Consider the following 17,094-nt stretch of genomic DNA (forward strand, 5'->3'; position numbering starts at 1 on the left):
AGTATATAAAAATGATGAATATAGTAATAATGCTTATATAATATATTATATTATATACTATGATATAATAATGCTAATAGTAATAATACTACTATACTAATATTATATTACTATAACAATATATACAAGGGAATTAATCTCAATTAACTCTGGACATAGATGGATGTCTAAAGCTGCCCCTCTTTGCACATCTCTGTTAGATAGAGATGATGCAAAGACTTAAACATCTCTGTTAGATAGAGATGATGCAAAGACTTAAACACCTACTCTATTCGAGTTAAATCAGCAAGTGAAAATGATCGAAAAAGATCCATGTGTTTGAAAGATGATTTGGATCGAGCTAAGATCGGATGATCGAGTTAAAACCATGAGTAAAAAAAAAGTGACCAGGATCAAGTCGAGATCGAAAATAAATGATCGGGATGAAACCATGAGTTATAAAAAATAATCTGAACTGAGCCAAGATCAGGTGACTGGGATGAAACCATAACTAAAAAAAAAGTGAACAGGATCGAGTTGAGGTAAAAAATGAATGACCGGGATGAAACTATAAGTCATAAGAAATGATCTGGACTGAGCCAAGATCAGGTGATCATGATGAAACTACGAGTTAGGAAGAAGCAACTAGGACCGAGTCGAGGTCAAAAATGAGTGACCGAAATGAAACCACAAGTCATAAGAAATGATTTGGAATGAGCCAAGATTGGGTGACTAAGACAAAACCATGAGTCAAAAAGAAATGATCGACTGAGTTGAAGTAAAAAATGAATGACCAGAATGAAACCATGAGTCATAAGAAATGGTCTAGATTGAGCCAAGATTAGGTGATCAGGATGAAACCATGAGTCAGAAAGAAATGACTAGGATCGAGTCGAGATAAAAAATGAATAATTGGGATGAAAACATGAGTCATAGGAAATGATTTGGATTGAGCCAAGATCGAGTGACCGAGATGAAACCAAGAGTAAAAAAAAAGCAACTAAAATCGAGTTGAGGTCAAAAATAAATGACCGGGATAAAACCATGATCATAAGAAATGATTTGGGCTGAGCCAAGATCGAGTGAATGATAACAGAATGATGCATGTGCATGCCCTATCTATGATGGAAATGAAACATTAATCGTGGTACTAAAGCTTTTGCATTCTTATTTTTGTATACCTTTGACAAAGAAACTATCCTTAAACTCTGAATAAGTATTTATCTCCATCCTAAGAAAAACTTTGAAAATCAATGATTTTCTCTTATTTGGAGGAATTCATATTTGGTTCTTATCTTTTTTAATTTTTCCAAGGTAACACACAAGTTTTTATGACTTTGTTCAATTATTGATCATTATCTCAATTTCAAAATATGAGATGCAAGTTATGCATTTCTTTTATTCATGGCAAGGTAGAAAGAGAAAGGGCAAATATATATTGGCTAGGTATAAAGAGAAAAGGCATTCAAAAGTGGACATTTATTTGAATAAGCAATAAATTACAGATGATGGCATAGAAACAAAATGAAAATGTATAGGGACGACTGTTTGGGATAGTAATGCCCCTAAAACAAATGATTCGATAATCGTGACAACAAATCTTGAGTTTATTCAAAAACTCTATTGAAACATGATGCTTCGATGCTTCAAAGTTCTTCAAAATTCACTGACTTCGGTATGCCTTTCAAGTGATGCCATATTCTATTCCTCCCAATTGCTTTCATTCAATTTAAGCCGCCCTTCTAGGTTTTTAACTTGAACTTCTTTTTTTTTTTTTTTTTTGGGTTCAAGTTACCCTTTTGGGTTTTCAACTTGAACTATTTTTTTGGGTTCAAGCGAAGTATTTCTTCATGGCATCAAATTTAATACGATTAGGAAGCTCATCTCCATCCATTTTTGATAAGATTAAAGCTCCTCTTGAAAAGGCTATTTTTACAACATATGATCCCTCTCAATTTGTAGTCTATTTCCCTTTATCATCATGTTGGCTTGAAAGAATTCTTTCCAATACCAACTCTCCTTCTTGAAATTGATAGGGTTGGATCTTTTTGTCATGAGCTTTTATCATTTTTTTTAGTACAACTGGTCATGACAAAGTGCTGTCAGTCTTTTTTCCTCAATGAAGTTTAATTGTTCATAATGCTCTTGGACTTATTCAGCCTTTTCTAATCCTACTTCCCTTGATTCTTAGAGACAGGATTTCTACTTCTACTGGCAATACAGCTTTCATTTTGTAAACAAAAAAAAAAGAGTGACCCTAGTAGAAGTACACACGAAGGCTCAATAAACATGTAGAGCAAACAATAATTTCTTGTGCCAGTCCTTGTATGTTTCAGTAATTTTTTTAGAATCTTTTTAATATTTTTATTTGTAGCTTCCATTGCCTCATTTATTTTTAGATGGTATAGAGTTGAATTATGATGCTTGATCTTGAATTGAGTACATTCTTCTTACATCATTTTGTTATTCAAGTTCTTTGCATTATCTGAGATGATCCTTTCTGAGAGCCCATATCTGTAGACTATCTCTCTTTTGATGAACTTGTGACCAATGATCTAGTCACAGTTGAGAAGAAAGTAGCTTTGATCTATTTAGTGAAGTAATCAATCATCATAAAAATGAATCTATTCCCATTTAAGGCCTTCGGGGTAATGAGACCAATGACATCTATTCTCTACATAAAAAGTGGCTAAGGCGATGCTATAACATGTAAAGCAACAGGTGGGGCATGGATTTTGTTGACATAAATCTGGCACTTATGACACTTTCGAGCATAATCAATGCAATCTTTTTTCATTGTCAGCCAATAATGTCCAGCCCACATGATCTATCTATGTAATACCCTAGCCCAAATAATAATTGAGCTAGACTAATACTAAAGCCCATCAATTTATTAAGACATTATTTAGTAAAAGAAAAAGGGTTGAAGTATTAGATGAAAAAAAATCTAACTATCATGAAATAGAAATGAAATAGAGTTCTTCTTTCTCATCTTCTTTATGGTTAGAGAATATGAAAAATCAAGTTGAAGATTCACAATAAGAGGTTACAATCAAGTTAATCCCTTAAAGGTGAGTACATGCCCTCTTTTTATTTAAAAAGAAATATCAAGTTGATTGCTATTATTTGGAGTTGAAGTTTTGAGAGCAAAACCAAGAAAAATCATGAAATCTTTCATTAATCTTCATGATCTATTTGGGTAAATTACTGGACTTTGTTTATTTCATGTTCTTAAGATTTATTGATGATTGTTGAATGGAGTTTGAAGGCTGAAAGTAAGGATTTGAGTTTTTAAAGATTGAAGGAGAAATTCTATTTTTGGATGAGATGCTGTGATCTGTAATAATAAATTAAAATAGAATTTTTTATTAATGGATAGATTATTGCTGTGATTATTATATATCATTGGAAAGCATGTTGAATCTAGTTTCTAATGAAAGAAACGAAAGTCAAATCCGAGTTTTCTGTGAAGAGTTGTCTAATTTTAACTTAAGGATATGCAAGCTGTAAGACAACAGCATCAGGATTGAATTACGAAATTCTTCTTAATTTGTATACAAGGATTTAAAGATTAAGCCATATATGTTTGGAAATCTTATTGAGTCTACTTTCTAATGAAACAAGTGGAATTGAATTTGGAGTTTCCTGTGAATAAATATATAATTTTTATTAGAAGGTATACAGTCTATTTGGTAGCAGTATATGATGTGGATTTCAAAAATTGTTATAACTAATCTACGAGGAATTACGAGGTGTGCCATACATGGTTAGAAAGCTTATCAAGTCTAGTTTCTAACGCATTAAAGAGATCATAATTCTGATTTGGATATATTGAGATATGACTGTTTTAATGAAAAGAGGTCAGGCTGCCAGTATTAATTAGTTAAGTTAACCCTTTGTGTAACTTAGTTGATTTTTGTATAAATGGTCTAAAAAAAAGGGTTGATTAAATTCTGATCTATTGAAATGATCTTGGATAGGCTATTAATTATTTTTGGGGAAAAACTAAGTGGTGGAATCAAATGGAGGTAAGTAGAATCTCACACATTTTGCTTGTTTTCAAATCTATGTATATATATATATATGTTTTTAAATGAATGAATGTTTTATTTCTTTATTTTCGATATATGAAAATGGGATCAGGCATATGATTATTTTGTGTTTTCGCTATGTAAATGATGGATCATGCTTATGAATGAAATGAGAAAATGATTTATGTTTAAAGAATGATTTTATGATGGCTACATTTTTACATCTTTGGGAAGTAGGATCATCGACACCAGAGCTAGTTCTACGATCTTGACTAACGGGTAATAGTAGTTAACTTAAACCCTGGCTAACAAGTTATAATAGTTAGCAATGATCATGAGAATGAAATTATCGATATGACCAATGTCACGGGTTATAGCAGTGACCGTAGCTAACGATAAACCAATAATAATGACGATTTATGATGATGATGATGGTTTGCAATGATTTTTAATGATTGATCCATGATTTGGTTTGATTATGATATTTGAATGATAGCATATTTTACAATGATTTATGAAGTGACATATTTTGACATTGATTTATGAATTTATGAAATATTTGACAAAACAATGATCTTGAAATGTTTTGATATTATGATTTGATGAATGTTTTGAATGATCTATATGATGTGTAAGAAATGATGCTTGATCTGATAAGGTGTGTGAGCCTATACTTACTGAACTGTGGTTTGCTCATTCCCTTTTTACTTTTTCTTTACAGATGACTAAGTGATGAGTTTAGTTGGTCTTGTGTGAAGCTAGAAGATGAAATAGGTAAGATTACTTAATCATCGGAGAATATGTTAGCCAATGAGATCTTAAGAGATAGTTTTGTATTTTATATGATTTGTATTTGCACATATAAAGATGTATTATCAGTTGAATTAAATATATGGATTTTACTTGGTAGATTGTTTTATTGAAAAATTTTAGAATGTTTAAGAAAGAAGGCTTTGTATTACTTTGAGATTTTTTTCAAGGTAATACGGTCGTGTTATGTCTTGATCTCGGGGCTTGACAATCTAGCCATCATGTGTTTATTTGTATGTGCACTACATATACTATCATAGACTTCATGAATGATCTTCTTGGCCTTAGAGGCACCTATGCAACGCAATAATACTTATTCTTTGCCTCTTTTATACAAAATTTTCTTATCTAAAACGAATCTCATAGCTAATCTTCTTAGGACACTTTTATCATTTTTTGTTACTTGATTTGGGTATTGCTGATTCCTTAGCTATCATATAATGTCATAATACTAAAGATTGCCATCTTTTTCCTCTTCCAAGTTAGTGTAATGTACTGGTATATCCTTGATACCTAATTTGATGGGTTAAATTTTTAACAGTATAACCAATATATACCATTACAGCTAAAGTGGCTAAGACATCTGTAATCTGATTTTTTTCACAAGGCAAATGCTCAAATTAGATACTTTCAAATTGCTTACATAACTTGAAGATGTATTTGTGGTAAGGGATGAGTTTTGAGTCCTTGTCTCCCATTCATGTTTTAATTGGTAGATAACCAAGGTTGAATCTCCGAATACCTTTAATGCCTCGATTTTTCTATCCAAAACAGCATGCAATCCTATAATATAAACTTCATATTCAGTTACATTATTGGTGTAATTAAAATTTAATCTTGCTGTTATAGGGTAGTAATATTATGTTGGAGATACTAATATTGCTCCAAACTAATACCCCATGGCGTTGGCAGCCCCACCAAAATACATTCTCCATGTTTCATCCTCGTCTTCTTCTACTTTTGAGATGTCTATCAATTTTTCATCTGAAAAGTCAAGTTTCATAGGTTCATAATTGTCAGTGGCCCTATTCATAAGAAATTTAGTGATGACACTTCCCTTGATTGCCTTTTGGCTCACATACACTTTGTCATATTATGAGAGCATTACTTACCATCTTTTAATTCTTCCTGATAGTGATGGCTTCTCAAAGATGTATTTAATGGGATCCAACTTAGCTATGAGCCAGATTGTATAGTAGAGTATGTACTGCTTGAATCTTTTAGTTGTTTAAGCTAAAGCACGACACATTTTTTCAAGAGATGAGTACTTGGACTCATATTCTATAAACTTTTTACTCAAGTAGTAAATAACCTTCTTTTCTTATCAGATTCATCTTGCTACCCCAGCACATATCTCATTGACTTTTCATATATCACTATATACAAAATTAGTGGTTTTCTTGAAATAAGTGGTACCAATATTAGAAGATTTGTCAAGTATTATTTAATCTTATAAAAATATTCTTGACATTCTTAATTCCATTCATTGGGATTATTTTTTCGAAGGAGTTTAAAAATGGGATCACATTTAAAAGGTGAGTTGAGAAATGAATTAGGAGATATAGTTCAATCTGCCTAAGAAACCTTGAACCTTTTTTTGAGTATTTGGCGAAGATAAGTTTTGGATGGCCTAAATTTTATTTGGATCAACTTTTATCCCTCTTTCACTGACTATAAATCCCAACAATTTCCCTAACATAGCTCTGAATGTACATTTGGTCAGATTCAGCTTGAGCTAAAACTTTCTTAGCCTTTTAAATAATTTTTTGAGATTAGCTACATGATCTTCCCCTTTATGAGATTTTGTAATCATGTCATCCACATACACCTCAATCTTCTTGTGCATCATATCATGAAAAAATGTTATCATGGCCTTCTGATAGGTTGCTTCGATGTTTTTTTAGTTTGAAGGGCATGACCTTGTAACAAAAAGTTCCTTACATAGTTATAAATATGGTCTTTTCCATGTCATCCGAAGCCATTTTTATCTGATTATAACCAGAGAATCCATCCATGAAAGAAAATATCAAGTGTCAGGCTGTGTTATCCATCAAAATATCTATGTGACGTAAGGAAAAGTTATCCTTTGGGCTGGCTCTGTTCAGATCTCGATAATCTACACACATTCATACTTTTTCATCTTTTTTGGGGATAGGTACTATATTAGCCATCCATTTAGGATATTTGGTCACTTGCAAAAAACCTGCATCAAATTATTTTTTTACTTCTTTTTTGATTTTCAATAACATCTCTAGCTTTATTCTTTTCAACTTTTACTGCACTGGTCTGCATTCTAGCTTTAAGGGTTACTTATGCTCTATTATTTTAGTGTCAAGCCCAGACATATCTTGGTAAGACTAGGAAAACGCATTTACAAATTCCTGAAGCAAATCTTTTAACTATTGTCGACTAACCGTTTGAAGTGAACTGTCAATTTTGACTTCTTTTTTATTTTTGACATCACCTAAATTGATCATTTCAACAGTTTCTTGATGAGGCTCGATGGATTTATCTTCTTGTTTGATTAATCTCATTAAATCTGAAGATAAAATGTATTCTTCAAAGTCATCTTCAATATCGAGTTTATCAGTATTAATCAAATTTTTAAAATTAAACTTTGGATCATTGTCATGATTACCTTTATATTCATTTGGAGACTTGAAAGTTGATGAAATAGGAAATATTGGCAAGATGCTTTGATGAGATAATGGATAGAATAGAAAAAATAGACAAAATGCTTGCTCTTAGTTTTTTTGAAATAATGAAAACTAAAAGGCCCAAACATAAGAGTTTATCCCAACACTTTTGGGCATAAACAGTTATGAGATGTGATTCAATTAAGAAAATATAAAAAATAATAAACATCTGGATGACCCTTCAATTTTTTAATTTATAGCTAGATAGGCATGGGTAAACCAAAGTTTTCTCATTTTGACTTTCATTATCCACTATATGAATGGATAATTTGGCAAAAGCTTTTTTCCATCTTGGTTCTTTTTTTATATCTTTTTCAGTTTTTAAGTACATGTATCCTTCAAGAATGAAAGTTTCATTTAAATGGGGAACAACCATCGATCCATTCTTTACCTTTTTACTGTTACTTTAGACGTCTTCCATTTCATAACTTAATCTTACTTTGCCACTGTTATCTTTAAGTTTTGATGGCCCTCTTATCTCTTATAGACTCTTACCTAAACCAGACCTGATACTTCAACCCTTATTGATCATCTAATTGATCATAATTTTATTGAATTTGAACCGTTCACCTATTACACTGATGGGTTTAAAAGATCGATAAGAGCATTTCAATGATTCTTTTACAGTTCTACATATGGGGTGTTTATAGGTTGGGTCACCAATAAGTCTTCTTCCCTAATTATAATCATCAATTGTCCTTTCATATTGAATTTGATCTTTTAGTATAGCAAGGAAGGGATAGTGCTTGCCTTGTAGATCCATGATCTTTCCAATAAGTAACTATATGACAGAGAGATATCTATAACTTGAAACTTTATGTTAAAAACACATGGCCTAATTTGTATAGGTAGCTCAATATCTCTCAAAACTTCTCATCTAGTCTCATCGAATGCTCAAACCACCATATGACTGCTTTAGATGTAAGATTTATCGAAGGGTAGTCTGGTTAAAGTAGACATGAATATAACATTGATAGCCTATCCATTATCAATGAGGACTTTGGCTACTATATGACTTTTACATTTGACAATGATGTACAAAGCTTTAGTCCTCCCTCTACCTTCAGGTGAGATTTCATCATCACTAAAAGAGATGTGTTGCCATACCATTAGTTCTCTACCAAGTGATTCACATATTTCACAAACACGTTATAGGTAACATAAGCCTGGTTCAATACCTTTAGCAAGGCATTACATGGGGTTCTGAATTCAAGAGTAGTGATAGTAAAGAGATTATTGCAAACATCTTATTAGGTTGCTCTACCACAGAGTATTACTATGTTTGACTAGTTTCAAAAACTCACAAGCTTTTTTTTCTGGCATAAACTTTGGGGAGTCTTTCTTTAGAATCTCTTTTGGTTTAGTCTGTTTCTCTTTCTCTTTTCCCATTCTCTTTTAGGTTTTCAGAGTATAACATCTTTTACTTCTAGTTATACCTTTTACTCATGTTATATTGGTAGATTCAAACTTTGACATAACTTTTTATTACCCCTAAGTCGTCATCTCACAATCATATCTCTATGGTACTACCCTCTCATCTTTGTAAAAAAATGGACATGAAACTTTGAAAGCTACTAGCTTGAGAATAAACTTATTTCCAATTGATTTTAGCTTTTCATTGTAGCGAATGATGACAGGCTTTAGCACCCATATATATGCCATGGCTATTTTTGAAGTTCTGACTCCTCATATAACTCTATTTGATATGAGTCAATTAGTTTCTGTACCTCTTCATGAAATTGTTCACAGACATCAATGGAATGTCTTGGAGTTCTATTATGATACTTATATATTTTTTGAGGATGTAAATATGCCATGGCTATTTTTGAAGTTCTGACTCCTCATATAACTCTATTTGATATGAGTCAATTAGTTTCTATACCTCTTCATGAAATTGTTCACAGACATCAATGGAATGCCTTGGAGTTCTATTATGATACTTATATATTTGTTTGAGGATGTATCATCCTATATAAGTGTATAGGGCTACTGGTTGTATCAATTTAGCCTCATACAGGGCATCATATAGTTGGTTAAATGACATTTTCAACTTTTTTACCTTTCTTTTCATATACCTTTTACCCTTATCCAAAGCATTCAGTGTATGTTAGGTAAAGGATTCCCACTGACATTGGATACTAAATTCCCACTAGTGTGAAAACTTATTAGTCTTTTATTGATTAGACTTTACACCCTATGTTTTAAGGGAATGCAGTTCTCAGTAGAGTGTCTTACCATTCCAAAATGGTAGTCATAGTGGGCATTAGAATCATACCATTTAAGGTAAATAGGTTTAAGTTGTTTAGTAAAAATAAGAGCAATTAGGTGGTTCTTGTAAAGCTTTTGGTATAATTCAATGTAACTTATGGTGATAGGATCAAACATAAGTTTCTCTCGAGTTTGTGGTTCTTGAACATTACTTGTTATGTTAGTTGAGAGAGTAGGAGGCTTTGGTGAAGATGGATAATAAAGTCATGTAATCGGTTGGTAGGTGGAAGCATGACTTACGGTGTGATGGTATGTGGGATATGTGTGATGGTATGTGTGATGGTAAGGAGGTTCAAGCTGTTTAGCAGGAATAAGAGTAATTAGGTGGTTCTTATAAAGCTCTTGGTATAATTCAATGTAACTTATAGGGATAGGATCGAATATAAGTCTCTCATGGATTTGTAGTTTTTAAACACTAGTTGTGTTAGCTGAGGGAGTAAAAGGCTTTGGTGAAGATGGATAAGAAGGTCATGTAGTCAGTTGATAGGTGGAAGCATGACTTACGATGTGATGGTATGTGGGATGTATTGGTCGAGAGTAACTTTTGAATTACTGCCCTTTAAGATTCATAGCTTGAGCCTCATTTTTTTTTTAGATGCTCTTTTGAAAGATTCTCCTCCCTTAAATTTACCATTTTTGATGGTATTTTTTATGATTTCTCTCAAAATCACCATATCAGCAAAGTTTTTAGTCACGTTTTCTATCATTTTTTCATAATATGGTGACTTTATGGTGCTCACAAATAGTACTGTAGTTTTTTTTTATCAAAAGAGGTTGTACTTGAGCAATTACATCCCACCACCTTTCGACGTATTGCTTGAATGATTCAGATGCTTTCTTTTCCATTCCTTATAAAGAAAGACGGTCAGAGGCCATGTCAATAATGTGGCGATACTGATTGATGAAGAACTAGGTCAAATCTTTTCATGTTTTTATATGGGTCTCATCTAAGTGGACATATCACCTTGTTGCAAGCCCTGTTAAATTATCTTGAAAGATGTGCATGAGTAGCTTCTCATTGCTAGCATATACTGTCATTTTACGACAATACATTGTAATATGTGTGATAGGGCACTTAGTATCATCATACTTTTTAAATTTTGATACTTTGAATTTGGATGGCATCACTACGTCTGGTACTAAGCAAAGCCCCACTGCATCCATAGATTCGTAAAAATCAATTCTTTCTATAGCTCGTAATATTTTTTTAAGCCTATTTATTGCTTGATCAATCTTACAATTTTTTAAAAGCGTAGTTGTCTGTAGCTTTTCTTTCTCCTTTATCTCATCCAGAGTAGGGAGTTAAATGGGCTCAACTACTTTTTCAATGAAAATAAGATTATCATAACTCTGGACGTTCTCATGATTGGGTGCATAAGTCATTCCCGGGTAGTTATGCTTTGAAAAAGTTACTTGTTGAGGTTAGAAGATTAGGACAGTTTGAGTTTGTTGTGGATCAAAATTTGGAGGATATGTTGATTCAATAGCTTCAGGTAAGGTATCTTCCTCTATTGCCTTTACTTTGTTTGTCTTTTCTAGGCCTTTCAGGATTTTGTTTAACTTTCTTTCAAGTACCGCTTGAGCCTTTTCTATCATTTCAAGACAATTTACATTGTCTTGCTCCATCTTCTTGGCTTTAGCTTGGGTATTTTATGAATGTGTAGCTATTCTTGCACCTTAGTACCACAATTAAAAATCAATTATGATGTTATGATAATGAATGAATGTGATGCAAATGCATGGAAAAGAAAAGAAAATATTTACCCCTTAAAAAAATTTCAACAAAAGTGAACTTTCATTTATTTTATAGGAGTCTATTTTACATCAAATCTAATACTGTGCCTCTATAAAAATGCTTAACTTGCTTATACTGATCTTTAGCATCCTTAATGAAGTTTAGCAATATCTGTCCATGCTCTTTTACTGGTATGACTGAAGCTCTCAGCGTCTCAGCCTCTTCTGCTATTTCACCTACCTTAATTATTACTTTACTTATCTGAGCTATGAGATATTCTATATACTTTTGTCTTCCCAACCCTTTTCTTTTGTCGAACCACACCTGATAGGATAATTCCTTATGCTTTTCCATGAGTGTTCTGACATGGTTTTTCTAGTCATCCAACTTTAGTTTCAGGGTTAAAATGTAATTTAAGAGCATTTCATTTTCTTGCTGAACTTTAACATAATCATCTTCTATTTGTGCACATTCTATTTTCAACTCTTCATTCTCACGAGCCAGCTCTGTGTTCTTTATCTCTTTGACCTGCACCTGTATGCACAATCTCTTATGCTCTTATTGCAACTTTCTCAATTCTTTAAGGGTATCATCCCATTCTCGGACAACCTTTTGGGCCTTGCTATATTTTTTAGAAATCTTGTGGACTTGGATTTCTAGTTTTTCTGCTTTATTATGCCATTGGTCTTTTTCTTTCTAAAGTTTCAAAATTTCTTGTTTCAGTTTCTTTTTCTGCTTCATGTTCTCTCATTGCAGACTTTGGTTCTAAAGGCACATAATCTGACTCATGGTCTACTAATCGGTAATGGTCTTTAGGCGTAAGTGCCACCTCTTACCCTTTTTTGGTTTTCCAAATTAGATATTTTTGAGTGGCTTTATCAGTAAATAGTCAAGGACTTACCTTTTTGGACTTCTTTCAAGCCTTGATCATACTATCAATCTTCAAAAAAGTCTCGGGTTCTCCTTATGAACAATTAAACTGGCTAGGCTTATAAGTTATATGAGTAAATTGTTCGGCTCCATGCTGTTTCCTTACCATTAGTGACACATAACTCGTTGACCTTTATAAACCTAAAAGTGGAACCCCTGTCTCATCTCTACATTGATACAACATAAGTTTCCTATTTATCCATGGAGCTAATCATTTTACTTAATCAATTGTGAGCTCTTGCAATAAATATTTCCATTCATTCTGAGTTTTTTTTTTTGCCACATACTCTGACAGAACTCCCTAATTTGGATTTGATTGTGAAAATAAAGCTTGAAGAAGACACTCTTCTTGCATTTGAAATGGCTTTTCATCTACAGATATAGTAATGGTATGCAACCCATAAATCTTTTTTTGTCATTCTGCTTACAAAAGTTTAGAGATCTGATGGTTTCTATCAAGATAGTTGGGGAAATATTACACTCTTTTTTAATCTATTCAAAAAGATCAATCACTTCTATCTCAACATGGCCTAAAACCTTGGGGAAAATGACCAACCCATATATGGCTAGAGCAAATACATTCATTCCGTGATCATCATCTAGATGCTTAACAATGAAATCTTGAAGAATCTCCTATGAGATACCTTTATGCTCTTCTTTTTCTCGAATATAAGAATCTATGATCTTTTTTCCCATTCCTAAAATCTAGCCTAATTTCTTACGATTTTTTAATTTGTGCTTCTTCACATATATTCTGTCTGGATATAGTAGATACATACATACTAAAGTCAAGTACTCCTTTATAGTCGGTACCAAATCAACTTTGTTAAAGATGAAGCAACGGTAAGAAGGATCTCAGAACTGTACCATCATCCTAATGAATGAGTTATCAATATCTATTGACAAGAGATATGCAATATTCCTAAACTTCTAACAAAAAGCTTCTTATTTTGAATGAGTCATAATGTTTCATATATTTGATAGGCTTTTCAAATCATTCTATTTGAGGAGCAAGCGAACTTCCTTTAGTAATGTAGAGATATAACCAAGTGGCAAACAATCTCATTCTTTTCTGATTCTATTTTTACATTTGTGGGAGAGTTACATTTAAATAGTGTAGATAAGGCGCAAACCTGGCATTCTGTGAAGTCTATGAGATTTGTTGAAATGACCTTTAGGACAAAATACTATGCAATCTGCAAGTATGTTTATGAATATGCACAAGAAGAAAAGAAATAAAAAAGATAAAAAGATCAATTAGTCATTTCTAAAAAAGCATAGAATAGGTACCATAACAAGTAAAATAATAGCATGACCTTGAAATTTAGATTGACTACAAAGAGGTGAAAAGATAAGGCTCTATCTATGGTTGGGTTCTTAAGGTTAACTATATGTGGTTTAGGTTAATTATAAAAGGTTCTCAAATTGTTCTTTACATCATTATCCATCAAGACTAGTAAGGCACCCCAATCCTCACCCATCATAGAATGTAAGTGAAAATGTTCAATTTAAGTGGGACTGTTTCGTAGGCCTATGCAGAGGCATGAAATCTCATGAGGGCATAGGTATTTTACTCTCTCCTAAAGGTAGAGCCCGGGTGGAGAGCTTTATGTCATGTATATGCAAATGAATAACAGGTATATATACAATAAATAATTAAGCAAATATAAGCAATGAATAAAAAGAAAGACAAATGAATAATTAAGTAAGTATACATAATGAAAAGGAAAATAATAAAGCAAGTATAAGCAATGAAAAAGAATAAAGCTAATCTCAAATTTATTAAGCAAGGCTTGGATAATAAGAAATTATTTATTGGCATGGTTCTCAATGTTCCCCAATAGAGTTGCCAAACTATCATAACATATAAATATGTGTACCTACCACTAGATATGGATTAATAGAGTCACCATCAATCATTTTTGTTTAGGTGTGATTAGCCATATGATTAAATCTGATCCACGAAACCAGAGTTCAAGTTCAGGAGTACGGTTATGCATGAGAAATGTTATAGCACCCCCAAAACACCCATCCAAAAAATGGTACTAGTTAGATTTCAGATTATCTAAGCCTTGATCATATTTGTAATTTATCGGATAGTTTAATATTGAAAATATATCTTAAAATTGTCCCAATAGTTTGGTAGTAATTTAAAATAATTCTCTCACCTCAAGAGTATTAATGGAGACTAGTGTCTCGCTCTGAAAATGCTCCATCATTGGGTTTATTGTAATATTTTATTCAAAAAAATTAGTAAAGTTTTTCAATAGTTTGGTAAGACTTATTTTGAAGTAAATCTCTCAATAGTTTGGTGAGATTTTATCGCGAAATAATTTTTAAAAATTTTGGAGTATTTTATTAAGTCTCCTAATAGTTTGGTAAGACTTAATTATGAAAGCAAACTTCCAATGATTAGAGGATAAAAATTATTTTTATATATTATTTTTTATTTAATTTTTTAAAAAATTGATTTATGATGTCTCCTATTTGAAAATATTTTTTCCTTTTGTTTTATGATTTTTTTTTTCTTTGTCGTTGTTTTTTTGGCTTATTTTATTTCTCCAAAAAGAAAGATTTTTTTATTATTATTTTTTGAAAAAAAAATGAAAACTAGTAAAATAAAACTGAAAATAAAATAAAATAAAATATTAAAATAATAAGATAAATAAAATAAAAAAAAATCTAAAAATAAAAAAAAAAGGAAAAAGGAAACCTTACGATTCGGGTCGATGCACGAGTCTAGCTCAGGTTCACACAGATCCTAGGTCACCCAGGACGATGTCGTATAAAAGTAGTATAAAAGTTAGATTCGGTGTTTTTTACTTAGAAACCTCCTCCCCTTTCTTTTTCTAGCTTTAAGTTCCTCTTACCTTTCTCTAAAAACAACCTAAATATTCAACCGAAAATCAGATTTGGTTACCGATTTCTGAAAAATTGGCTGGAATCTCGTCAAAAAATTCAAACCCGTGTCAAAAAATCCATCGAAAACTTTAAAAATTCATCTCAAAACCTAGAAATTCTTAGAAAAATTTCAGATTTTCCCTAGCTTTTTCCAGATCTCTCTTGAAACTTTTCTAAAACGTTAAACTTAACTTTAGAAACCTAAATTCAAGCTAGAAAATTCAAATCGAATCCCAAATCCCAAAATTGAAATCTAAAAAATTTCTACTGCCAAAAGAACACCAAAACAATTTTCACAGCAATTTTCTCTTTTTTCACCGTGTTGCACCTCTAATATTTAGTTCAATTTATAGGTAACTTTAGAACCAATTCTAAGAAACATACAAAATCAATCACAAGCTTGAATCTTAAGATTGAGTTCTGTCTAACGTGATTTTAGATCACAGAATTTTAGCAATCATATTAATACAATTTTGCATTAAAACTTTGACCATGCTGGTGGGATTCTAATCCTGATTCTAGATTTTCTTGTTCACGTGCAAATTGAGGCAAAATGATTGAAGCAAAAGGAAAAAAACGAAATTAATAATAATAATAATAATGATAATAATATAATATAATATATTAAAATGATGAATATAGTAATAATGTTAATATAATATATTATATTATATACTATGATATAATAACACTAATAGTAATAATACTACTATACTAATATTATATTACTATAACAATATATATAAAAAAAATTAATCTCAATTAACTTCGGATACAAATGAATGTCTACAAGTAGCTTATTCAAGAAATAAACGAATACGCCGATAAGAAACTTTTTATTCATCAGATACTGACCAACTTTTGTTTATGTTAACTACAGCCAGATATAGCTGCGCCTGGTGTAAGTATGTTAGCAGCTAGTTCTCCCTTAGATCCCTTCATGGGTAGTGGGTTTGCCCTTCATTCTGGAACGTCAATGGCAGCTCCTCTCATCTTAGGCATTATTGCTCTACTCAAAGCAAAACACCCCAAGTGGTCCCCTGCTGCCATTAGATCAGCAATTGTCACCACAGGTATTTGTCTGTCTATATCTTTCCTATTAATTAACGATCTTTCCTATTAATTAACTCCACATACAAAGTACTAGTCGAACCTCCATTTGGCATAGCCATAACTGTAACGCCTGACACTTTAGTTTTCAACTATGCGGCCCAGAACATCTCATTTCAAGTTACAGTCTCCACCTTCCACAAAGTATATACAGGATACTATTTTGGCAGCCTAACCTGGACAGATGGAGTACACAATGTGACCATTCCTATATCTGCAAGAACACAAATTTACAAAATTATGCTGATGAAAATTAAAGACCTCCACTCTTTCAGTTGGTCATTGAAAGGAAATAATTGAATAAGCCCAATAGTTCTGTTGGTGCGAAAATGTAAACTAGTGAACAGTGGATTGTAAGGAATATTTGATGTTTATAGATTTGTGGATACAATAAACGATCTTCTTATTGCTTTGAGAGATACAAGTTGGATCGCTATCTGGTGCTGCATGATTTTACCCTCTTGAGCCTGAGATTGGCTCCATTCTTCAGATTGGAATAAGAAGACAATTGCTCTTTCACGAGAAAGTGGGGTCGTAAATCACCCATTTGCAATATCCAAGGAAGGAAAGATTCATCCGTGTTTCTTTATAATGGACAAAATTCAAATGCAATGACACTAAAAGGTTGAATTTA

At 32.1% G+C, this 17,094-nt stretch overlaps 1 pseudogene; it reads left to right on the forward strand.

Moving 5' to 3' along the window:
• The window catches only part of LOC111289899 (subtilisin-like protease SBT3.8), a 29,123-nt pseudogene extending 12,343 nt beyond the window's left edge, over positions 1–16,780 (forward strand).
• The last annotated feature ends 314 nt before the right edge of the window (positions 16,781–17,094 follow it).

The sequence above is a fragment of the Durio zibethinus genome, chromosome 11, assembly GCF_047325235.1.
Source record: "Durio zibethinus cultivar Kanyao isolate XHJ-2024 chromosome 11, ASM4732523v1, whole genome shotgun sequence".
Classification (NCBI taxonomy): domain Eukaryota; kingdom Viridiplantae; phylum Streptophyta; class Magnoliopsida; order Malvales; family Malvaceae; genus Durio; species Durio zibethinus.